Source organism: Centruroides vittatus, unplaced genomic scaffold (genome assembly GCF_030686945.1).
Source record: "Centruroides vittatus isolate TY-2023 unplaced genomic scaffold, ASM3068694v2 contig_888, whole genome shotgun sequence".
Classification (NCBI taxonomy): Eukaryota; Metazoa; Arthropoda; class Arachnida; order Scorpiones; family Buthidae; genus Centruroides; species Centruroides vittatus.
The window spans coordinates 108,721-136,284 of NW_027122579.1; the positions used below are offsets into that span (position 1 = coordinate 108,721).

The following is a 27,564-nucleotide window of genomic DNA, read 5'->3' on the forward strand; positions in this document are numbered from 1 at the left end:
ATTTAATAATTCACATTTTTTGACTAAACATAATTAAGAAAATTAAAAAGATTAATGTCTACGAAGGTCAATAAAATTAATTACCTCGATATTATTTTTTAAAGTAAGCTTCTAAATATCAAAAATTCTATCTAGTGTTAACTACCCTATTGTTAAATAAATAATTTTTAAAATAAATAATTAAAAAATACATATATATATTTAAATTTTGTATTTAATTTTTAAATCAATAAGAGTGATTTTAATCATCAACTTATATATTTCATTGTCACCATAGAAACCATACGTAAATCAGTAGTATTGATTTTCTATAGATTAAATCAATAACACGAGAAATTTTTTCATTTTTAACATATTTAAAACGTTTGTAAATTAAAAACGAACTTTTCATAATTTACGACTGACCCATTATTGAATTGATATATTAAAATAATAATAGTCATATTGGGCTGCAATTTGAAAAAATTATAGACCCGTAAATTCCCACCGTCGTCTGTCTGTCTGTCTGTCTGTCTGTCTTTCCTTAACCTCGAGAACGGAGATAGATAGATGAAAGACGAGACCAGGTATAGAAACCTTAGGAGCAGGTGGTCTTAATTAACTATATATGAACTTCTGAAGCAAACAGCAAGTCACATTATTTCAATTCAAAAGTTTAGATAGCAACAGAGTTGTGCCGGTTATCTAACAAGAGAAGTATGATGTACAGGGACAAGCCACTATTAATTTAAGGTGGAGATCATATACTCTAAATTCAATAAATTAACAATTGCAGTCCGGCATTGTGACGATGTCACAATAAATAATTGCTCGTTACTATTATACTTAGCGATTAATAAATGATTAAACGTAACGTTTAATATTAAAATAAACCCACTTCTTTAAATACAAATGACGCTAGAGTTTATCCAAAAGGAAAATGTTTTCCTAACTTTTTTATTACTTTTCCGGCTCTGTTATACAGTATATAACAGAAAGAAAGTATGGCAATCAGTCAAAAATGATCTCCCCCAAGATTTGTGCATTTTTGGACTCAGGAGACCTTGAAACGTCGAGAAATGCAAAATAATTCGGGGTTTTTTTTTTCCTGTATGTATGAATGTTAGTGTGTGGGGGGAAGGGCACGATTTTGTTCACCCTTTTTGAAGCTTAATAATTGCTATGCTTTTTGTCAAAATTTTCTGAATTTTTGCACGGAAGTTTGCTTATTAGGGGATTGACGCTATTAAGTTTTGGTATTAAAGGTCGAGGGGGTGGTGAAATAAAGGGGATAGTGTGTCATATCTCGAGTAGGATCAGACATAAATGCTAATAACGAGTAAAATTGTCATTACGTTTTATAAAACCCATCCCTACCATCAAAATTAATCCCCTTTTTTCCATTTTATAATAAACTTTTTATATTTTTAATTAAATAAAATATTATAACAGATGGCGACACCAAAATTTTAAATGTTGCCGAGAAAGTTAAACAACTCGTTGCTGAATTTTTTTCTGTTAGTTTTTTTATATAGTTATTATATATTCTCAGACCTGTAATTGAGATTTCCTTTAGGTCGGTTTAGTAAATAAATATATAAAAATTTTTAAAATTCTTGTACTTATAAGCAAAACTATAAAAAATTTTGTAAATATTCCATCGTTAAAAAAGTCATATATTTTTATTATGATTTTGTCATGGTTAGTTTATTTTCCATTCAATGGAAACAGACTTTTTTATTCTTATTTCGAGTTTCATTTTACCTCAAGACTCATAATCATGATGTAAATCCTTTTGAAAATATGATATCCGTTCGTCTCATATTATACTCTTTTTCCTGCTGTCAACAGTTATAAAGAAAGAAATATATATATATAATGTTAATAATTCAAATTGTCATATTTCTACGGTATCATTAAGTCAATTTTGTTTAAATTTATGATAATATAATAACAGTAACTCAACAGAATTATATTTTTCGATTTGGTAAAATGAAAATTTCTATTGAACAATTACAATAATGCAGAATGATGAAATAATATAATGTAAGAACACATTAAAGAGCTTTCTGCAAGTTCAAACAATGTACTGAAAACTTTACTTGACCTACATCTTTTAGATACGAAGTACTTAAGTACTTAGAATGAGGATAAAGTAAGAAAATCGCAGGTGAATTGAAGGGGCGAAGAGATAAAGTTGAAATGTCACATCTTCTGAATTATTGATTTTCCCTAATAGATAAAGATGTTATAGAGAAACGTATATAAAATATTTATTTTTAACTGAACGAGAGTTATTTTCAAAGATACAGAAAAGATATTAAAAATTAAAACAGGAAAATTCTCTGGATATAGGCGTACAACAAATATCAATTTACTGGATAATTTACAATTGCGACATCAACTTTACCTCCAATTAAATATTACACGAATAAATTTGTTATGATAAAAATGCGAAAGAAAGGTTAGTGTAGCGTATAGTAACAAGATAAAACTTTTTCATCTTTTTTTCGATATAAATAAAAATGCATCGATGTTTAAAAGAGCACTAAGATAATCAGCAACGATAACAAATGGATTTCTGATCCTTAACAGCCTACAGTGTATTAATTCACCATCTATTACTGTTAAAAATAGATGTTTACGAGTCCTCGTTCTAATTATATTTTAAATTAATTGAAAAATAAGATAAGTCAAATTATAGTGAACTGATTTACATCAAGTTTAATTGATATATTTATGAGATTAACAAGTAGAGAGAATTCTAAACCTCTTCTTTAATGCCAGTGTAATAGACAATAAAAATTATATTGATTAATTAAGAAAATAAAACGAATAGCATTATTAAAGTTATATGGAGTATAAGCTTAGTTACAAAACTATAGTGAAGTAATAAAACAAATTTTGAGATCGGGCAGTAACCTCATTTGTCTTTTAGACCTCTTCACTACATTTCTGTAGTCCGATGTCCGATAAATCGATAAATATATCTCGTAATTTAAACGACGTGTAAGTTATTATGTATGTTCCTTGTAGAAACAGGGGAAAAAAGGAAAATAACATAAATTGTGTTACAAAGTACAGTATATATACGAAACGTAACTAAATAACTATGTAAATTACCGTATGAAAGTAAAAAAAAGCTCACGAAATGAAAGTAAAAAGAAAAAAACAATACTGATTTCAATTTTCTTTCCGGCTAATAATTTTTAAAATATTTTTATTACAAATCGAAAAACAAAAATGAATATAGTATTTTGTTAGTTTAAAAACACGATATATAAGAGAAAATATTCCTACGTCCTTAAAATATTTGAAATTTTAAAATCACATCCCCAAAGATTTTTTTTTTTCCTTTCTAATTTCTAAATCTCCATTTTCCATTACAATACAAAGAAGCCTCAAGCTATATACTGTATAAAGAAAGCAACACTAGCATCAATAATACGTATTCCTGTTTTTCATGAATTTACAATTACAAATAAATAAAAAATATTCTTTCATTTTTAATAGACTTATTAATTTTATGAAAGTTTCCGGAGATAGCATAATCTTACTTCCAATTGTGACGTTATCTACAAACATCCAGAACATTTAATTATGTTTTATCAAAATTTTCGCAATTTTTTTTTTTTTTTTTTTTTTTTATAAATTCAATATAAGCTGTTTAGTAAGAAAGAAAGTTAACAAGTTAGATTTTCCTTCTGTATTTATAAAAATTTTATAAACTCTTTCAAAGTTAATGTGAAAATTTACAATTTAGTTTGTTCTAAGAGTTCTAAGAAAGTATTTTTTCATGTTTTAATATATATATATACACGCATACATAAATACAATAATTTATTTACTAAATTTACTTTTAAATGTTTTGAAGATAGTTTCAAATCGTCAATCATTTTTCAAATATTTTTACAAAATAGTCGCATTTATAAAAAAAACCTCGCTATTTAAAAATAAAAAAATCATGTTGTTAGACACGAAATTCTATTTCAGTAAAAGCTATATAAATTTATAAAGTACGTATAAATTTTTTACTTCATTTAAATGTTAAATTTCTATACTTTAGCTGAAAAATCTATTCGCGATATTTTAATAATTTATTTTAACGTAATTTTACGTAAACAGAAAAACAATTTCGTGTACAAAAATTTGATTTTATCAATTGTAAAATTCAAGAATAATTTTCAATATAATAAGAAAGTTCAATATATGAATATATTCTATATTCATTATATTGATATTTATTTATTTTTTCTTTTTTTTACATTTTTAAAATAAACAGAGTATGTGGATTCCGTAGTAAATTGCATTTTCATTAAAATAAATTTTGATACGTTTTACTTGATAATTTTATTTCAAACTACAGTAAACCATCGACTTTAACTCCTCGAAATCTTAAATAAATCGAAATTTCACGCGAGTTCTATTCTAAAAAATCTAGCAGCGCGAGTTGCGTAACTTTCCTGGCAAAATTATTTAAAATTGTGTGTGGCGCCATCTGTTTGATATTTTATTTAAAAAAAAACTTTTTATGTTATTAATTATTATAAAATTTGGCAAAGAGCTTAATTTTGAGGGTAAAGAGTAATTTTATTTTTTAAAAAATTGTAAATGTTAATAACGAGTTAATAACGAGTAAGCGTTAATAACACCACTGAGATATGAAATGTAACCACTTCTATCTCTCCATCCCCTCAACCTTTAACCACCAAAATTTAATAGCATCGATCCCCCTAACAGACAAACTTCTCTGCAAAATTTCATAAATTTTTGACAAAAAGCACTGGAGTTATTAAGCTTCAAAAAAGGTGAACAAAATCGTCCACACACCGCATACATCAGAAAAGTCCCCAAACTTTTTTGCATTTCTCGAAGCTTCAAGATCCCGAGTCAAAAAATGTAAAATTCTGGGGGGGGGTCATTTTCTGACCGGTTGTCTTACTTTCCCTCTGTTATATATAAGAGCCGGGAAGTAAAAATTGCACTATTTTTCATATCAGTATCTCACTGGACACAATTCTAGTGCTTTAGTTTCCTACATCTGACACAATTTGTGTTTTAAAACTTTTTCATCCATTGAACAAACATAAATCTGAAAAGAACTGTTTATTACGTATATATGCCACTTCCAATTATATTCAGCCTTGATTTACTTTTCTCTCCTTCAAACTTTTAATTCGAAATTTAAACCTCAATTTAAATAATGTTTGAAGAAAAACACTTTAATGATGAATTTTAAAAATTTCTCTTTAAATTTTTAACAATTATAATTTTTAAAAAATAAGGAAAATCTGCACATTGTCTATTTTATTTTAGTATGTCGTTGAAACCGTTATATAGATAAATCATAGGTTTATCAAAAAAAAACATTGAAAACTTCAAACATCAATCTTCGTTTCATCTTGAAATTTAAGATTCTCCTGTGAAATGGAAATGTATCCTTTCTCCAATGAAAATTTTTAACATATGAAATATCATCTACTGTAAATTTTTAATTATTATTAAATACACTTTTATAAAGTTTTTATGCTTATAACCTATAAATTTGTTTATATCTATAAATAAATTACGAAATTTCGCTTAATATATTTAAGGAAAGTGAAACAAACTATTACAAATTTCGTCATATTTGATATAACTTTTTCATTATCTACTTGGCTTTTAAATTTTAAATCTCAATCAATTACTTAATACAAATACATTCGCAACGCCATGTTTCGTTATGAATGAAATTTTCATTTAATTTGCTTATTAATTTCTTTTTCCTTCCTGCCGAACGGTCTTGAAGAACCTTTTTTACACTATAAATGAGCCAGTTCATATATATTCCGGATACTCATTTTTCATACGAATTTAGAAAGAAGTTCGTATTACTCCCTTATTCATGCCGGCTCGTCCATTTACGGATCAGGTATACTTGAATTGTGCAAAATTAAAGATATCTCGCTATGTAAAATATATTCATGCAATAAATTCAATAGTCTATCTATATATATTCATCGATTCGCATATATTTTCAATATGAACAACAAATTATTATTATTTTGTCATAACGTCAACAAACATTAAAAGTTTTTTTTTAATATTTTTCTTCTAAAAAGAATTTTTAAAAAAACGCTTTTATTGGTCATGCTTTTCGAGATTTGTATGTTCTGCCTCATCATATACATTACTAAAGTGCATTTACAAATACACATCATTAATAAAATTCTATATTTCGTGGAGGGAGAAGATTCGGTTGGGCCTAAACATCATTAAAATACATTGTCTTCGGACATAAAAGGCTGAAATTTTGAGGAAATTGGCTTACCTATCTTAATTAGAAATAGATGAAATTTGAGTCGCAAGATAGGTGAAATTTGAGTCGCAAAGAAAGTTAAATAAAAGCGTTTAATAACATTTTCTTACTCATTTCAATACGAAAGACCTGCTTATTTTATAGTCACGGTACGATAGCAATTGCCAAAATAAGAAAGTTGATATTTTGGTTGCTGATAATGATAGCCTGTAATACATTAAACAACACCATTAATCTACAAGCTTGTTGCTTTCACGGGAGAAAACTGAACGTAATCTTTAATCGACTGAAATTTCAATTTTCTATAGTTGCGAAAGAAAAACAAATAGAAAAAAAAATTGATAACACATTTATAATTAACATTTAAATTTTTTTTTATATTTTAAAATTATTTTTTAAGATGAAGATTTTTGTGTAAAACTAATGCGTATTATTATTATAGTATTAAAATGTATAGGCTAATTTGAATCATCACAAAATCAAAATAAATGATTTTAAAGATTTCGAGAATTCCAACTGATTATGGAAAACGAAATTCAACAATTACACAGTTCTTCTTATCATACTATTGACCATTAAAATAATGTTATCAGTAAACTGTTATTTAGAGTGTTTAACTTAAACATATCAACTTGAGGGGGAAAAGACGAATTTCAAAGTATCAAATTAGTTTTTCTGAATGAAATTAAATTATTATTTCATACTTTTGATGTATTTTATTAGGAAAAATTAATTTGTCAATCCAATAATAAATTGGAAATCCAATAGTTTCAGAACGCCAAAAATTTTGAAATAAAGCATGAAAGGAAAGTAAATTGAATTTTCATTCATTAGTTAAAATCTATCCTTAAAAATATCTTTAAAACAAGAAGAACAAATTATGATAGGCAAAGCTAAAACAGCTTTAGACGTTATATTTGGGAAGAAAAAACTATATTGATTTCAGATTTTTCTAAACTAATTTTCTAAATGATAATCCGCTAAGAAATTCCCGTTTTTCTCAGAACTATCTGCAGATATCAGTACTGATATTCTCTAATTTTACGGAATGAAATCCTTATGTAACGGAACTCGTATATAAATAATGTCTATGGTATTTTATACGAGAAAAAATAATTGCTATTTGTGAAATTTGCATTTCTTTTCATTTCATAAGCATGAAATGATTATGATGATGATTATTATTAATAATACAAAGCACAGATTATTACGCAGAAGTTCAATTAGAGATTGAATTGTTAATCACGTAAAATACCGTATATCAGTTTTCATTTAAACGTTTCGAATTTCGTTTTTTCAATACTTCTTAAAACATTTCTAAGAATTATTATAATCACAATTCTTTATATATATATATATATATACACATACATAAATTTCTCATAAAATAAGAAATATTTTGTATTTCAGCTTTTTCTAATTTATTTTGATGAGAGAAAGATTTGGTTTGATCGTTTTTTACAAGAGATGTCAGATATTTGGGGCTTTAATTTTTTCTTTATTGAATTTAAGGGGAAATTCCTTATCCATCACCCATTATGATCGATCTCAATACGGATAGTAGGACGAGTAATTATAATTGAGAACTAGAGAAAGACACTGACCAATCTACTCAAATAATCACGCCTTGATATTTCATTGATTTCTATTCAATAAGCGAGTGAATGGAAAACAGAGAAAAATATCGTTTATTAAATGTAAATATTTAAAAAATAAATTTGGACTTATAATCAATTTTTTTAAAAATTTGAAGATAAATCCGTGCAGTTAATCGTATAAACCATCTTTAACGATTTCTCTCTCAACCTTCACTTCTACTCAAACCAACAGCTTCAAGTATTATAAAATCTAATAACCAATTTATAAAATAACTTATTCGAACAATTAATATTTGAATAAAAATGATCTTACATGTATCATACATTGTAAAATTTTCGAATTAAAAACAAGTATTTTTAGTGTTAACTATATTCAGCCTAAATTGAGTATCATTCTTTCGTTTCAAGTTATAGACAAAATAATAAAAACAGATTTTAAAAAATTAAGCCGATAGCTATTTAAAGTCTGTCGATAACATTTTCAAATAAACGACGACACTATAATAAATTAACAATGGGGACATTTAAAACTTCGCAATTCTTTAACGCTTGTTTAAATGTAGGTCTCAAACGTGCAATAAAATTTCAGATGAAGTTAAAATGTGTTTTCGGGAGGAAAAAAGATGGAAAAAAAGAGAGAAAGAACAATATATTTTCGTAAGATTTACAAAATTGCAAAAAAAAAAAAAAAAAAAAAAAAAAAATTACCACAAATACTATGATGAGGATAAATATTTATACAATATATAATTTAACTTACGATAACCTTAAAAAAAATAATAATAAGATTATTCCTAAATTACTTTTATCTGTCGAAATAATAATAATTTAACATTTTCTTAATTTGTAATTAAACAGAAGAAGTAAATTTTATTTATTTATTTATTTTTACAAACACATGAAAGAGGACAGTTGATGCCCACTCCCAAAAATTAACAATTACAAAAAATTAAAAATTATACAACGCAATCTTACATCTTAATTTAAAACGAGAAAAATTAATAAATAAGAATCCATCGAAATTATTTAAATTTCGAGAAATATGATTTTAAAAAAGATATACCCAGAGGAAAGGTGAGGTGAACACAGAAGATAAAAATTGTAGGTTTTTCGGTGGAATACGTAAAAAACAAACAAAAAAAAAAGGTGGATCATACTAAATAAAGCCATTAAAAATTTAAAGTAAGCGATAAAAATACCTAGGATTTCGAGTATATGATAAGTTGCATAATTTATTAAAACAAGTAAATTTCATCATGAGCTCTAGCAACATTATCGAAATGGGAAGGCTCAGCCAAATAAGTTAGGTAATCCATAAGCAATGCAAGACTGAAAATTAAAAAAAGGGAGCTCTTAATGCACTTGTAGCTGAGATAAGTTTACAGAAATGCCATAATATTCCACGTCTAATAGCTAGTTATTTAACTATTCTATCAATATAATTTTTAAAAGTAAGTTTATCATAAGATTATTCCCAGAACGTTGAATGACGTAACATAATTAATAGAAGCAGAATCAATGTAAAAAGTCCATAAGGGAGGATTGCGAATTAAAGCAAAACGCATAACCACAGTTTTTTATTTGTATATACATATGTGAGAATGAATTTTGTAATTTCGTATCATATTCGATTTGATATTTTATAAAATGCAGTTATTTGATTCTAATAGAAACCTATCATTTGGTAAAACTTTCACTACTGAAAGTTTTATCAAATGATAGTAACACATTTCTTCGAAAGGAAATATAAAACTATAAGACTGTAAAGTTTCTTTTTGACTTTAAAATACACTATAAAATATTGCTATTATTTCATGTAATATTTTCTTATTTTCCTGATGAAAAATAAAAATAAATAGCAATAAATCATAGTTTTATTTTAACTTTTTCTCGTGTCTGGATGCCATTAGTCTATCTAAATAAATATTGATCATCAATTGCATCCTGTTTATAAAATATTTTAAAAATACACATTATTTTAAATAAATATTTTTATTCTTAACATTTCCGAATAAATAAATATTCAGAGAAGTAACCAAGTAGCGTTTAATACTATCTTACTTTAATATAATAAATAAAATAAAAATGTGTTTGTAAAACCTGTTTCCTACAGAATGATTTTTTACAAATCATTTCCTGTTTAATTTTTCAGCAAAAATTAAATGCAAAATATTACAAGATAGGAGTCAATGCATTCATTTACAAATATTTATAATTTTTATTTCCCTCGTGTAACTAATATAACACTCATTTCAAATTCCTTTATTTGTATTTAAACAAAATATAAAACACATAAAATAGTTTATTATTTCTCGTAATTACGTTTCTATGTTTTAAGTACAAAATTATTTTTATTAAAATAACACGCGAGATTTAGAATTCTGACAATATATTCACGTGTTATTTAGATGACGAATTTCCTAGATTAATTAACTTGAAACAACAAAACTTTTAATCGTCCAAATTACGTTATTACCTTTCTGAAATCTCGTAATTTAGATAAATTAAGACAAAGTGAATAAGATACAAGATACAAGAATGAATATTTAGAATAATAGCCATTAACACCTTCATCTGGTTTTGTATATAATTAAGAATATGCTTTATATCTGTACAACAATCTGTAATAACCTACACAAAGATAAAAAGAAATGTCTAGTATCATGATAAAATATTTTCAATGATAGTATTTAGATTTTATCAATTTTATTTCCTCCTACTTTAAGAAATATCTGTTAAAATCATAATATAAATTTTATAACTTTATAATTTATAAGCATACAAAAAAACAGCTATTAAATTTTTATATATTATAAAATATGATTAATTAGAGATGATTTATAATTTTTTATTTGTTTACATATAAATATATTAATCAAAATATAAATTTTTAAATACTAACTACACAGTAAACAGAGCAATGGTGACTAAAGACCTCAAACATTATCAAATAAAGTAATTATGTATGTCAAGGAAAATACTATTTGGACTAATTTCGATCATTTGGTGAACAAGGATATATTGATTCAATAAAATAAGATTTTAATTAACTTATAAGATTTTTATTTATAGTTTCGAAATAAAGGAAAACATATACGATATTTAGTCACCCATAAATACATCATGTTCAAAATAGCGTATCTATTAAAAAGTATTGTATCTTGTCGTGTTCAGGCATTTCCACCGAAAAAAAACCGTCAACAAATAATTTGCTGAAATAATATATAATATTAGAGTTATTTATTCGCATTAATCGAGTTTCAATATAAAATCTGTTTCGTATTGCACCGAGCAACATCAGCAGCTGTTTGGAATCTAAATTCTGACGTAATTCAAATATATTGGTCATAAAAGTTCGGCACGAAATAATCTAATAACATTACAGTTTCCAGAACAAATAATATATTTTGTCAATTTGCAGAGCGGCCAATAACGCGGGTTAAGAGTTTTAAAAAAGCAACTAGATGCTTTCTCGGAAAGATGTTGCGAGAATTTTTTTTTTTAAATGCTCTCGCTGTATTATACATTTATATATATTTTTTATAATTAAATAATGTAAAAGTATTTCAAAGTTATTTTAAAGCTAAATTAATATTTTTTAAAAAAATCTAGCAACGAGTTGCGTAACTTTCCCAGCTGTTATGAAATGTTATAAAAAATAACTTTTATATTATTAATTATACAGATGATGCCACACGCAATTTCAAAGAGATTTTATTACAAAATTTTTTTATATTTTTAATTATTAAAAAATGGCAAAAAGCTTAGTGTTGAGGGTAGAGATGAATTTTATTTAAAAAAAAAAAATTTAATGCTAATAACATCTTCATTAAGTCCGACACCCCCCCCCGAGATATGACCTCTAACTCCTCACCCATTCAACCTTTAACCACCAAAATTTAATAGCATCAATGCCCCTAATACACAAGCTACCATACCAAATAATTCGGAGGGTCAAATCTGACACGATTCCAATACTTTCCCTTGTTATGTATACATAACAGCCGGGAAAGTAACAATTAATGTGAGCGCATCAAGAACGAAACTGGAGAAGACAAAGCTGCATTAGATATTTTATAACATTTCGTATTTATTATTCTTTCTTCAAATATCAATGAAATGTAACCAGATATCAATATCTCATACGACAGAATAAACATTTGGTCAGTAATAATTAACTTATATTACGGATACGATGAATAATCACAGTTCCATGTAAGGAAAACCAAAATGTGTTCAAAAATCTTTTCAATAGTTATCGATTTTGTATCAAATTCGCTGTATAGCAAATGTATATTATATAAGATTGAATATTATATAAGATTTCAGTACTCTCTCTCTAAACGTGTAAACATATAATCTTTGTTAGATTTCTATAGATCCATTTGTCATTAAATGAGGTCTGGATGGAATCGATGGAATATACTGAGCTATAGCTTGAACTGAACTAAATTATTTCTGTTAACTCATTCGAGTGATACGATTCTAACGCATCTATATCATTTCCAACACTAAGAATAAAGCCAATCTGCTGAATCTTGAATGTGTATAACTTCGCTTAGCTACGAAGTTAAAATAAAAACTTCAAACCTTACGTCATACAATTAGTGTGACGTCTTTTATATACATATAAAATCAAATTTCTTGCAAAAATATCGGAAATTCCAAATAGATTATAACAGATTAAACATATTTTTTATAATTTTCTAATACAGTATATGTTTTCTTTATGTAATGCTGTACTTCGTAAAGAAAACTGAACTATTTTCCTTCGAGGTTGTAAGCTAATGAACATCTGTTCCATTCTTATTCTGGGAAAAACTGTAGCTTATATTTTCAGATTAATCAATCTATCGGCCACAACATAGTTCCACTGAAATTTTGAACTTTAGTAAGGTTTCTATCAAGGTTAAGGATCGCCTTTAACGTTATTATTATTATTTTTTTTAATACGTAATTTTTAAATGACCTTTCTATCTATTGATTTCTGTATAAACAAACCAAGTTCTAAAGATCACATCAATATTCTACCTAAATTAGAATCTAAAATCGATATCGAAAATAGTCGCCCTAAAATCTATTATTAACAATAAAAAATTAATAAAAAAAAAATAACTCCCAATGACTGTGAAACAATAGTTTCTAAAACGAAAATAGTATTCGTATTCGTTATACTTTTTCAGCTTGTTGGTTTATTCAATATGCACTGTAAAAACAATTAAAGATCCTCAAAATAAACGCCAAAGAAATCATCCAAATTAACTCTTATTTTATTAGTCAATAAGTATCAAGAGTATGATTTTTCGTAAATTTAAATTTAGTTCTGATCCATTAAACAAATAATTAATGAATTAAAATGGTCCAGCATGCATGGACCAGATGACAAAAGATCTCTCTTATTGGCGTATGTAGGCGTTTGATTTGCGTAAGCAATAATAACCAAACTATATGGTTTCCTATTTCATTACTATTAAATATTGTTTTTATCATCATCAATAATAAATACTTCTAGGTAATTTTTGATTCCAAAATAGTTACTTTACAGTTGTTTGGATAAGCCTTTGTGTCCATTCGAGAGAAAAAATCTCGAGTCACTCTTAACAGTAAAATGAGTAGTGGACAAGACTCTGAGAGTGCTCTCTAAGAACTATTGTCTCGCTGTACAGGAGTAACTTCAGATAACGACTTTCGCGGTTCATATAGTTATGCGTGTTCTCAGATATTATGGAGCAAAATATGTTCAATGATAAAGGATAGAAGTGGATTAGATTGATGGAATAAGGCAACACAACATATGAACGATGTGATGTGCCAAGGGGGAAGTTCCCGAGAGGATTTTCTATGCGAAACTGTCCTCTAATTAGACGTTACACACGTGAAGGGAACTCGGAAAATCCCATGTGGCCAGCCCGGTGGTCAGGTAGTTTTACTATACGAATCTCCTATAAAACATCATATATATATATATATATATATATATATTCCCCCTTATATTTTTATATATATATATATCTGAAAACTTTCACTTACCCGATGCAAAGCTTACCAGTGGCCTAGTATTGAACATTAGTAGTTTTGGTCGCGGATTCACGCATCACCAATGTGTTGGCTATGAAGAGTTTTCCGGGTTTTTTTCGCGTGTCTAACATCTAAATAGGGGCTGTTTCGCACAAAAAGCCCTCCCATGAAGCATTCTCCTTGGCAATTACCTTATCCCATCAAACCAAACCAAACCAAAACAAAACAAACCTGAAGCAAAAAATCTTAGTCACCATTACTCTGTCTTTCGAAGGAATTGTATTTCTAAATTTCGTGTTTTGCTTAACTATTTGAAAACCAATTACATATACAAGTATCAAGAATTCAACTTGCTCTGCTGACATTCTGAAAATTTTACTAAATTATTGAGTATCTTCTTTAAACAATTTATCGCTTAATGATGAACATGCTTCAGTTTTATCAAGTATCGTGTCCATTGCCTCACGCAAAATTCTCTCTGGCAAGGGCAGTTTTACGTTTTAAAATTGCGTACATAACAATAACATCTACACTATAACGTTGGTCCACTATCATCAGCCGAGTCAATAGACACTCGCTAAACAAGTGGACATTTTAGTTAACGTCGGAATCTCACTCTCAGAACAAGCAAGAGTAAAACAACTCGCTAGTTCAGAGATCTCTCCAGGATCACTATTGCTCTCAGCACGTCAGATGGACAGGTAGCTTCAAGTATTAAATCACACTACAATATCTACGTATTCAAATAATACAAAACTAATATTGTAATACGTATCTAATCTATTATATAATTTTAAACATTTATCTCAGAACTATGTATATTTTTATCTCTCTCATTTCATTTGTTGAGTCATTTATTAAATCTTCTAGCAATTTTTTTAGCTCAGAAACGATCTCATGCGTAAAATGCTATGTAACATGCTATTTTAATTACTCGAATGGTTTTAACCATTTATGACACTTTTGTTTTAAATTAAAATAAAATTAATAAAAACATCATCATGCCAAAAATTAATAATTTTATATTTGAAAAATAATAAATATCTTAACAATATTTTACTAACTCAGTAGACAAAATAATAATTAACTGCTAAACTAATTTTGTAATGCAGATACTATAGAGACAATTCACATTTAGAATTATAGTAATTGAAACAGATCGACTTGCTCACCGATAGCGAATTTTACCTTAGCAACTTTAATAATTCATATAATATATGAATTACGAAAGTTACTAAAGTAATTTACCGTATTTAATATAGAATAAACGATTTTACAGATAAAATAGCTGTTGGATCAGCTTATCAGAAAGCTAATAATCAATTAAAGTAAAAATGTTTTAAAATTACAGTATAATTTAAATAAACTAACATATTGAAAGCTGTTTTAAGTGATGTTTTAACATTCGAAATAACCGATTTAACAACAAAAAAAAATCACGCTAAAATGTAATATTCGTGATATTTAAGCTTCTATATTTACTTTACTCTTAACTGCTCCACGGTAATTTACAATTTGCATAAGCATAATACAAGTATCAATTATTCGTTCTACTCTAATTATTAACGAATAGATAACTAGGAATTCATTATACAAATGGTGCGTAACTTATTAATACTTAACACAAATGAATTAAATATAATCAACAATTCCCTTTAATTTACAGGGAAAAAATACCATTTACGATCGCATAAAGTAAGGAATAATCTATTTTGCAATTTTAACATTGTCGATTAATCGTTAATTGTTTTTTCTTATATTGTACACGAAAATTTTAATAATTTAAATATAAAAATATTGCATTCTTCATAATCCGATTCTAATTAAAACCGCTTCCTTCAAGTTAAGAAATTTCTTCAATATTTTATTTTAGAATAAATACGTAGGTGAGCGAAGATTTAAAGTTATTATAGAACAGAAAAAAGGCGTGGATTACCTATTAGAAAAATTTTAAAATAGTAAAATAAATCGTGATAAATTAATATTGCAATCTTATTAATTTATAATTAATTCGTGTTTCATTTTTGCTATCTTTTTAGCGAATTTAGTTTTTTTTTTTTCCTGTGTTGCAAATCACGCATAGAAACAAATAAAAACATATTTAAATACTTTTAATAAAAACGCTGTTAATTATATGATATTATTTTTACTCATTTTATCAAAAACTAATTCTTAAAAGAATTGAAAATTTAAATTAAGAGATTCAGTTTTTCAACGTTTGTTATTCTACTTTTTAAAAATATTTATTATTATTTTTTTATATATATTAAAACAAATATTTGAACTTGAAAAAGTTGGATAAAATTTCATTTTTTTTCCTCTATAGTTTATCAAAATATAAGTTATTTCGTACGTGTGTATACTTCGTTTCGTCTCGGCAAAACAAAACTAACGACTGTTTAAACTTTTCATATTGACATATATTTAAAAATTTAGATTAGTCTGAATAAAATTTAGGTTAAATATATATTTGAACATTAAATGCGTCATCCCTCTAAATTTGTTTTTAATTCTTTTATATTTGTAGAAAACAGTTGAGAAAAGGATGAAGGTTGCCATAACTAATTAGAGATGAAATGTTAATACACATTCTTTATTCTAACTATAGTTCTGTATTTTTATGCTAGATTATATATTTATAGATTAGATATATATTAACGACGCTGTTATATTATTCACAATAAATAAAATAATGTTTTCTTCGGGGATACAACGGATATGACGACTCTTTCTGTCTAACTAGTACATATCTTGTGAACGTTTATCCGCTGTATATTATGTTCGCTAATTAAAATAAGACTAAATCAAAGATAATGGTGAATTTAGTATTGAGATAGAGATTATAAACACCACTTTTTCTGAAGATTCACTTTTCGACTGTTCCTATCAATGATGAACTTTCTTTGAACGTATATTTATGAATTTATGAACATTTATAAAAGTATTTCCTCAATTCTTCTTAGCATGTCTTTTTTATTCATTTTTGCTTGTCCAAAATAGAGTTGCATCTTCCAGTCAATAACATCTTATATTTACAATTCAAAACAACAAACAGAAGCCATCGCTTGGTGGATTATATACGATGGATTATACAGCAATAACAAACGTTTCTACCTTTCTTAGCTACACAGCTTACAGATCATATCGGTTCAAATGAGTTTTGCTGACAACGATAATTTAATTTATACTGCATTTTTAGTTTTCGAAATGTTTTCGAGACGACATTATGATGCAGCATGAAAAAAATATATTGATATATATCGTATATACAGAAGAACATGGAAAACAGGGCTGCCGAACATTACTTAATTTGTATTATTTTTCTAACTTGTTAACGAAACTAATGATAGTTTATCCGGCTATAAAACCAAATTTTAAAACTCATGGTACATCTTACAATCGAGAAAATACGGTTTTTTCTTCTAATTTTTTACAGTAAAACTATTGAATTTTGCTAATTTTTTTTAAATAATTTGTGATCATTTGCTGTATAGGCACGGATAATTGACAATCTAATATATTTGCGTAACTTAGATATTAATTAATTATAAAACTTTACATTAAATAAATAATTTCCTATCGAAGAAAATAAATTCCTTTTTATCCAAATTTAAAAAAACAAAATGTTTTCCAAAACATGTGTCATATTCTAAATCTAGCGAGAATTAAGTAATAAATAATTCAATTTTAATTTAATACAAAATACGATGAAAATAGCAAACTTTAATTCAACATAAATAATAAAATTTTTCTATATTAAACACGCAAGTAAATGCGTGTTTCACTTATAGAATAACTCTGCTCGAAAATGAGGCCCATCAAACGAAGTAGGCTATCATGACATACCGAAACGTTTTTATCATTGTTAGAGTACAATCTTCATAATATATGCCTGGTATACAAATCAAAGCAAACTGTATTCAGACTCTCTTTTCCATTCTAAACAAGAAATAACGCGCAAAGAACTGCCGGATATTAAAATATCCTGTAATCGAGTTAAGAATATATTATAGGCTGAAATAATTTTATTCGCAAAATATTTTATTTTTTACGAAATTTTTCCGAAATAATTGAATGTTATTTTCCGTAAGATCATTTTTAAAACAGTGCTGTTAATGAAATACTTTGGCATATTTTTTATGCATAAAAATCATTTATCCTATCTAACAAAACGTGGAACTAATCTATCGTTTCACTAAAATTCATTTATTTTATTAAACTTTTTATAATAAATTTAATAATCCTTAAACGTATTTTTAATTCATAATACATTAACGTATAAGTTATTTATAAACTGAAAGAAATTTATGAAGTAGAACGAGCAATTATTTATTTTGACGTCGTCACAATGCCGGGCTGCAATTTTTAATCATATTTTTAATTTATTTAATTTAAATTATATGCTCTCCAACTCAAATTAATAGTGGCTTGCCTCTGTACATCATATTGTTCCTTTAACAATAGAATCGTGCCGGTCATCTATTTAACGTCTTTCAGGGAAAAATTTTTGAATTGAAATAACGTGACTTCCGGTTCACATCGGAAGTTCGTATATAGCTAATCGGGGCCTCCTGCTACTAAGATTTCCATATCTGGTCTCGTCTTTCATCTATCTAACTCCGTTCTCGAGATTAAGGAAAGACAAACAAACGAACAGCCGAACGGACGAAAGAGGAATTTACAATTTTTGTCAAATTGCAGCCCAATAAAATAAATCTGTCGTCTAAATGCATATTTTAAAATTATTCTAGCTAATTACAGAATCATGTAGAAAATAAATGAAAAAATAACTATAATATTTTCTGATGAGACTAACAAACTATTTAATAGTTTTTATTTCAGTATTTTGGCTATAACAGGAAAGAAAACAAGAATCAACGAATCAGACAGATGACACATCTCTCATACATATAAAGTGCTTTCTTCTGTCGTCATCATTAAAAGCTTTTTCCTGCTGTCACTCAAACTCTGTGCAAGTAATTCACAATCTTGATTTTGCTAAAATGAATTAATTATACTTGCGTATGATCAACAGAAATTTATACTCGTACTATTACAACACAGCAAGGAAATGATTTTATTTATTTATTTATTTAAATCTCAATGCCTAGTTAGATCCATTCATTTATTATTGTCTTGAAATACAGTAAAACCTGTCCAAAACTGAACCTGAATTAAACGGAAACCTGCCGAAACGGAGCGATTTTCTATGTTTCATTTCTTTAACTAATCTTCATTCTAAGCGTTTTATATAAATCCCCCCAAAAAAATTATATTTGAATTAAGAATAGAAAATTATAAATTGTAAGAATTATAAATTAATAAATTACTACTTACTATACGTTCTTTAAATGAAATTTCTCTTGAACACAGCAAGGAAATGAATATTTTAAATGTCACGTTTTACAGATAAATCAATGATAATGTTTAAAATCTAAACGTAATTGTGTAATATTGAAGTATTTTTAAATCTATATAAAGATAGAATATGAAATTTTAATCCGATTATCAATTTTAAATTATAATTATGTACTGTACATACTTAAATATAAATACATAACTGTTGTGATATAAATCTTGCAAAATAATATTTTTACATTGTCATTTTCTTTGTTTGAATTCTGTTATTTATTAATCACTCGTTAATCTTATACTACATGAAATACAAAATTTGCTATTGTAAATGATATAAATATTAATTCAAACTGTATTCCCTTATATTATAGCTTGATAACATATTATTCTTGTTAGCATACCATATTTGAATCGAAACGCGTTCGCATAATAAAATCGAAACTGCATTAAAAATCGTATTTTTTAGTATTAAAATTGAATTAAAAATACACAAATATCGTTGAAAATTATATTGGATTTCTTCAAAAATAAATATTTTATTAGAATTGCATCGAAAACACTTCGCTAATTTGTCATGCAAAATAGATTTGAAAGTTCAGCAGATAGGGGAAAAAAAATTAAAAAATCTGTATATATATATTGATTTTTAAGGAAAAGTATTATTAACTTTTTACAATGTGAAATAGTTTATTTACATATGAAAACGTAAATGCGAACTATAAATAATATTTCAATTTATATTTACTTTTAAGAACTAAGCTTTAATTAATCTTAAAGTTAAAACAAATTTTTTTTTAATAATTAGATCTATCCAACAATTAAAAATGCATGTTTAAATAAAGAAAATTTTCGAGTTTTATCTCTATGATTAAAATCTCAAAAAGTTAAAGATTATATACCACTTTAAAAAAATAATATATATCATTCACTTTAAAAACAATCCAAAAACTATTAATTAAACGCTTCATCAATATTTATTAATACAGTTTCACTTCGAGGAAAATTTTCAATATGATTTTCATTATTGACTTTTGGATTTTACACAAATTTCCTGAAATTAGCTGTTAAGTAAATTATGCTTCAAATTTATACAATGATTAGAGAGTAATAGGAGAATTTTTAAGAGACTTTCCCAATAAATATTGTATCGAATTTCATTGAGCTCACCCGACTACATAATTGCATTCAGCTGAGTTCAATTCAATTGAATACAAATATGTTACCTACTATATTCAATAAATGATGCGATAAATTCACCGCAAAACTAGAATTTGCACTATTAATTAAAATAACTAAATTTATATTACATGTAAATTGAGTGACTTGAATATAGAATGCAATATTTGGAAATTAATTTGAATCTGAAATTAATTCCGGAATAATTTTTCATAATTAAAATTGTTCTTTCTTTATTAATATTTAGAAAATTTAATATCGGAACGAAATTTGATTGAAAATTACAAACACAATACGCGAATTACTTGAATAGTATTAAATATTTCATAAAGTTCTGAAAATTAAAATAATTACAAAGTTTAAAAATAATAATAATAGTAAAATTGCACAAGTTCTCTAACTTCCGTAATTTATGAATATGTTATGAGTTAAAATTAATTATTTTTATGTTCAAATGTAATTTTATAATAATACTTTTACTAAAACAAAGTACTGTGTTTTCAAACATTGTTGAATATTAAAATCTTTAATATCTTTTGTTACATTTCTTAGAATCTAAAATGACGTTCCGTGAATATTTACATTAGTAAATGAGTCTGTGGCAACAGTGGCGCGTTACGCTGGAGTCCAGGCAAATTTGAACATTGGGGCACTATGTACAGTGTTGACATCATACATTTTTCTTCGGGGTAATATTTTAATTAAAGAAATATTTTATTATAAAAGATGATTTGGAAGTCTGTTGCTGGAGTCACCTTTTGCTCACAGGATAACGCGTCACTGTATGGCAACGAAAACTATTGCATTTTTACCCTTATCCGAATCCTTTCTTTATTAATATTTAGTTACGATTTAATCAAGAGTCACACAAAACATTTTGTTCTCGAATAATCTGTTGCTTCTTCCCATTTAAAACTGATTCGAATGGTGAAGTAAACATCAAATATTAAAAACAATCAATAGGAAAAACCTAACTAATGATCGGGATGTCATTATCTGTCTGAATCCAATCGATTGAATAAAAAATATGAGACAGAACCGTTTCAAGCGATTTCGTTTAGATATCGATCGTCTCAGCTTAATCTGTTGAAAAACGAATCAATCTATATTATTTCATTTTAGATCAGATGAATTATTAAACATTTAACAATTTATTATTGAAAGAACAAACGTTTCATTTTCATCGTAAAATTTCAGACAGATAGACAAAAACGGCCAATATTGTCATCAAGTTATCAAAATTATTATTAGATTATTAACTTAATTGGATACGGAATTTAGCCTTCTATTAATTTACTTCTCCACATACTGTATTAGATAAACAAGAAGGAAAATGCAATCTTTCCACACCCTTGATTCCTAAGAACATATTAATAAAATTCAATACAGTCCCGAAAGAGCTATTATGCTACTTCATAATGGAACGTTATTTAAATAAATTCATATAGTTTCATTTAAATTCTGTTTCGTGTAGCCATCAAGTTTCATAATATATATCAGTCTTAGAACTGTTCTAAGTAATAATAAATAAATTTTCTCTCTTTCTGGAGATTATTAATGTCATATTTAAAAGTAAAAAATTTGAATAAAACCTGTAATTTTGTATAATTAACTTACATTAATATTGCATAATAATGATGCATTATTAAATCTATTTTTATTACTTATTGATTTAAATATTAAATATTCATCAATTTAAAGCTATTTTCTAAAAGTAGATCGAAATAATTGTTTATAAATAGAGAAATACATACCGTATTTAATCATTTAAAACATTCATAATAATATATAACTTAAAAAATTAACATCTTTCAATCTATGTTATTGCTAATTATACAAGGGTTATACCCTTATATACTGAATTATATATATTGTATTTCCCAAATATGGTGTATAAATTAGTTGATATTTAATATACAGATTACATTTTTATTGCATACAAATCATTTGTAAAAATCAAGTTTTGTATTTCTTTGTATTCTGTAAGAGAAATTTAATAAAATAATAATATATTTATGCTAATTATAGTAAATTTACAATAATATAATTACTTTATTATGTTCCCAGGAAGCATATATTATCACTTGAATTATATAAGCATTTAAATAAAACCGATAAAAAATTAAATAAATAAATAATTAAATATTGAAAATTTTATAAAATATTATTCCAGTATAGTAGTTTAATCTTAATATTACCAGTTCAATTTTTTAATAAAAAGAAATTGTCTTCATGAATTTAAATTTTAAAAATCTCAAACTAACTTTCCTTTCTATAAAGTACTTATTTCCAATTATAGCTAAGTTAACAAAGACTTTATATTTAAAAATAATTTAAAATAAATTTTTAAACAGATTGGTATAATGGTTAAAATTGATATAACTCCTTTCATAAACAAAGATAAAAACTTTGGAAGTTTTTAACATGCTATCTTTTGCAAGAAAGAGAAAATCAGTGTGGAAAGTTTAAAAGTTAAGTCTACTTCAATAACAAGAAACACTTTAAATATCAATTAACTACAAAAAAATAAATAATAATTTTTTGTCTCCTTTTTCTTCTTTTAAAAATTAAGGAATCAGAAGGATGTAACTTGATAACGTTAAACGTTAACAGGCTAAATAACCTTGAGACTTACGACCTCGCAATATGTAACCTTTGGATTTTGTTATCCACTTAGGGAGCATATCTATGTACGCCTTTGTGGTATTTATGGTGTTTATTCATAAACATGACAATGTTTCTCACTTAAAACAAAAAGGATAATTAAATTTACATAAAATGCTGTTGCAGATAATCTTGAAGACAATTTCCTTGAAATGAAAAATTACAATGACATCAAATGTGTTACATTGATAAAACGAGACTTCTCTTAACGAGAACATAAATCCACAAGTTAAATTCATTTATTATAATGCAAGATATAAGATTTCGTTTCACATTAAGAAAAAATAATTAAAAATAATTTAAAATGTAACATTATTCTAATTGCATTAATAATGTTTAACTGTTTTTCATGTCAAAGAGTCAAGTTTACTTTTAAGAGTCAAGGATCTAAGAAGTATTAGCGTAAAAATAATTAACAACTTATTGAGAACTTAATTTTTAATCTATATAAAATTATATATGCAAAATATTAAGAAATTGATTTAAAGAAAAATTTATGATCCTGTTAAACGAAATAAAAATTATCATTACTTATAACAGACGGTACTTGTTCAAAGTTTTATCAATTTAGAAATTGAATAAACAAATTTCAAGTACATTATACAAAAAAAAAACTAATCTGGGTTTAAAATATAATCCGAAACACGCAATTAATAAACATTTAATTGCATTGTTTTAATAATTAATGTTGCTAGGAGAAAAATTCCTAAACATAACCATACTAACGCATAAACTAACATTTGGTAGTGTTGGCATGCTCATTGCGAGTGACCTTCTAATCAATGACCTTCACTTGGGACAGTACTGTACATGTAAATAGAAAAAACATACTATTTTATGAATAGATTATTACGAAATTTTCTTTAAAATGAATATGGGTGAAGTTCAGTTCAAAGTATCGATTAGTCAGCAATGCCGAATTTTGTCATTATACTCTTTTGTTAATTAAAAGCAATTTTCAATCTAATTTTTCAATTAATAAAAGTGTCGGTCAGTTTATTAAGTTATAACTTTAAATATTTAATACTTTAAACATACGTACGTATAGAGAATATTCTAAAAATCAAAAACTTTATTACAGTAAAACCTGTCCAAAACGGAACCTGAATAAAAAGGAAACCTGCCTAAACAGAAAAGATTCTTCGAAACGGAGCAATTTTCTGTGTTAAAAAAAGAACCTGTTCAAAACGGAAACCTGCCAAACCGGAAAATAATATTCGGTACCGTGTGATTCTGATTTACGTGTGTCTCACTGTTACTCTAGAATAAAATTATACTTTTTTTTTCTTTTACAACTTTGTATCTTATTAAACTATATTAAATTTCCACTTTGTTTTTATTAAAAACATTAAAATTAATTTATCTTCTGTTATGTAAGTTATGGTTGAGCTTCACCAAACAATAGCTGAAAAGTTCAACTTGTCAACGTCTGATCTAACCTTGTTTGGATGATCTTTCATTGTTAACGCAACAGAAAAGAATTATATACACCTATTTGTATAACCTTCATGAGAAAACGATACAAAAGAATAACTGCTCTACTTAAATAACAAAATAAATAAATAAAGCCTGTTGAAATCATCTCGTAAAATTCGTCATGGAAGTTAACAGATGAACTCCTTTAAACTAGTCGAAGCAGAAGAAAAAATGCATACACGTATAAGGTCATCGCAGAATTTCCTTTGCCACGCCTGTTTATAAAGTTTACAATGGAGTCGATCACCCGAATTTACGGATCAGAAACGGCAAATAATGCCACGACCTTCAAGGTTAAATAACTATAAATTAAATAATTTCAAAAAATTAACAAACTAAAAATCATGACGTTATTTAAATTTTATAATCAAATAACGTGATGACACTGACATTGAAAATGATAAACAGTCAAGGTAAGGCAGAAACGTGACATATTTGTATGCTGTAACTCTAGCTTCCGCATAAATATAGATACAAGTAATGTTAAGTACAGCAATATTGTAAACTGATAGATATTATTTCGGATTCCACGTTTAATTAAAAATTGCAAAAATTATAAATATTTATCAAAAATGGAGTATTAAATTCTTATAAATTTCAATAAGAACGTTATAACGCTAATGAACAATTACTTATTGTTGCATTGTTACAACGCCGAGCTGTAATTTTTAATCGTATTTTAATTTTAAAAATCACACGACTTCAGTCCAGGCCGGAAGTTCGTATACTGTTAATCGGGGCTTCCGGCACCCACGCTTTCCATATCTGGTCTCGATTTTCATCTATCTAACTCCGTTAGCGAGATTAAAGAAAAACGGACGACATAGGTCTGAAATTCGAAAATGTAAACCCAATTAAATAATACATTCGAGTAGAAACTCAAACAATTTTCTGTTAAAATTTGTTTGTTTACAGTTCATTTACGTGCTTTATTTTTCATTTAATATTTACTTCAAAATATGGATTTTTTGGGTAAATAATATAACACAGTATTATTATTTTTTTATGACATTAATATTGAAACCAATAGAGAAAACCAGAACGTGTTGTGAAATTCAATTTCCTTACATTTCAATAAGATTAACAAAAATACACGATATGTCATTCAAAAAATAATAATAATAAATAAATATATTATATATATTATATATATATATATATATATAATAACGAATACTGAATAAAAAAACGGTATAGTACTGGTTTCCGGACTACTTTTGCTATTAAAATATCATCATAGTATCCTAGAGACGATTTTTTTCTTTATATCATTAAATATTAGATTTATTTTTTAAATTGAAATTTCAAAATGCAGATCTTTCTAATTTAAACTTGAAGATTAAAATAGAAAAATAAAAAGCTGAAAGGGATGTAAGAATATAAATATGGATATTGGTTGGGAAGAATTTATTACATGAAGCATAATTAAATATGTTATCTTAAATTTAACTAATTTTAATTAAGAAAGGGATTTAATAAATTGACGTGCTAAATTGGCATAGTGTAATTGTCTAAGATATATTTTAAAGCAGAATAAACGATTAAATATTCATAATTAAATCGATTATGAAGATGCTGTCATTTAAAGCTTTCAATCATATTTGTTTACATTCAAAATTAATCGAATTTAAAATTTTAGCAGTATTTTAACATATTTTAATCCATTTTGTCATTTGTCTGTACGGATATTCTTAATCTAATTTACTGGAAATGGCAAAATTTTCAATTATTCTGACTGAAAAATATTCAAATTTTTTAAAAATTGCTTAAATGTAACTGAAGCTTAAAATTCTTATACCTGACATGTTTTGAAATTCAGAACTTCAACTTCATTATTCTTATCAACTTCATTCTAATCATTCTACTGTATTTCATGCAAGAAAGGGGAAAAAACTTCACGTACAGTACAAACCGAATTTTCGTGTGTGTTGTTAATGTGTTTGAAGCAAATAAACGATAATATCCTAAAGAATTATTTCTCAATAATCTGATTTCCGAATAATTGAGGAAAGATAACGTATTAAATTTAAAATAATTATAGGTTAAATACAAAATTGTTCGAAAAGTTAATAAAGCTTGATGTTTACATTTAAAGTCAAAGAACAATGTTATCAAAAGAAAATGTTTCCTTATATATTTTTTCCTTGCCATTGTATTAAGTTTGATTCCAACAAACGATTACCCAAATACTATAATTGGTATTTGTATTCACTTCAGTCATTTAAGAATACTCAATCATAATCTATCAAAAATTTTACTATAGAAGTTCAAGTTAAAGTTTTATTTTTAATTTTACGATATTTTCTTCCTGTATAAATCTAATTTAAATGTGCTATTTTTAATCAAATTTTTAAAAACTGTAAATAAAAATTCAATTAAAGTAAAAAAATTTATATATTTCATAACCCATTTAAATCATTTTAATGGAATAATATAAATTTTTGATTAAAATATTTATATCAAAATGGTTAAATATATTTTAGGGAATTTGTTTATATATGTACATATTTAAATTTAGTAAGCACTAATTGATACCTAACTTATCAATGAATTATGTTTCCTAATAATGATTAAATTTTTCTTTATTAATAAAAGAAAAATTTATAGAAAACTAGAATAGAAGAAAATAAAAAAACAAATTTTTTTTCACTTTTCATTTTTGTTTAAAAACAGCAATTATTGATAAAAATTTTTGAATATCAGTACTTAAGAATTAAAACTATCAACTATATTCATTTGAAAAATATATTTAAAATATAAAAAAAACTAAATTTAATATTCAATAAATTAATTTTGTTTAATTTATTTTAAATTTCAACATAAAATATTTAAATTACATAAGAATTTTAATGAAACTTCAATAAAGATTAAAATGTATATATATAATATATATATATATATATATATATATGATATGAAATGATATATATATATATCAGTTTATATAAAAATCAAATCACAGTTTACCAAAGATACTTTTAATCAAATGGATCTTGATAA

The 27,564-nt window shown here is 25.7% G+C and overlaps 1 protein-coding gene across 2 annotated transcripts in view; it reads right to left on the reverse strand.

Moving 5' to 3' along the window:
* Positions 1–27,564, reverse strand: part of Fur2 (furin-like protease 2) — a 121,358-nt gene that overhangs the window by 91,249 nt on the left and 2,545 nt on the right. The window lies entirely within an intron of this gene.